Source organism: Populus alba, chromosome 17, assembly GCF_005239225.2.
Source record: "Populus alba chromosome 17, ASM523922v2, whole genome shotgun sequence".
NCBI lineage: Eukaryota > Viridiplantae > Streptophyta > Magnoliopsida > Malpighiales > Salicaceae > Populus > Populus alba.
In genome coordinates, this window is record NC_133300.1 from 1,723,005 (window position 1) to 1,723,960 (window position 956).

Genomic DNA, 956 nt, shown 5'->3' on the forward strand with positions numbered 1-956 from the left:
CCTCTTTTTGATAGATATTTTTACCTTGCTTCCACATGTTTTATGAATTATTTATTCTTTGTCTTTGATTTCAGGGGACAAAAAGAGTTAAAGGCATATGCCTTGACATGTCCAAATCAAGGAAAATGAGCTTGAAAACTGATTCCTTTGCAGGGATGAACTGTCTTGAATTTCTCATATTCCATAATCCCTCTTACTTCGAGGTCGAAAAAAACAAAGTGCACCTTCCTCACGCTGGCCTTTGAATATCTTTCCAATGAGCTTAGATATTTCCACTGGGATGGATTCCCTTCCAAATCTTTGCCACAGGATTTTAGTGCTGAAAACCTCGTCCAGTTTGATTTTCCTGAGAGCAAGGTAGAGAAACTTTGGAGTGGAAACAGGTATGCTGCTAACATTTCTATCTATGGATTATAGAGTACCAAATTCTAATCCTCTCAATTTTTTGCGACAGAATCTTCTGAATTTAAAAGGAATCAACCTCAGTTCCTCTCGGTGTTTGACTGAATTGCCAGATTTATCAAAAGCTATCAATTTAGAGTATATAAATCTTAGTGGTTGTGAAAGTTTAAAAAGGGTTCCATCGTCCTTTCAACATCTGGAGAAACTGAATCGCCTTGATCTTACCGACTGCCATAATCTAATTACTCTTCCTAGAAGGATTGATTCAAAGTGTCTCGAACAACTTTTTATAACAGGTTGCTCAAATATCAGGAATTGTCCAGAGACTTATGCGGATATAGGATATTTAGACTTAAGTGGGACTTCTGTAGAAAAGGTTCCTTTGTCAATCAAGTTCAGACAAATTTTCTCTGATTGGTTGCAAAAAATGTTACCAAGTTTCCAGTGATTTCAGAAAATATAAGAGTGTTGCTTTTGGATCGAACTGCTATAGAAGAGGTGCCTTCATCAATTGAGTTTCTTACGAAACTGGTGTCGTTACATATGTTCGACCT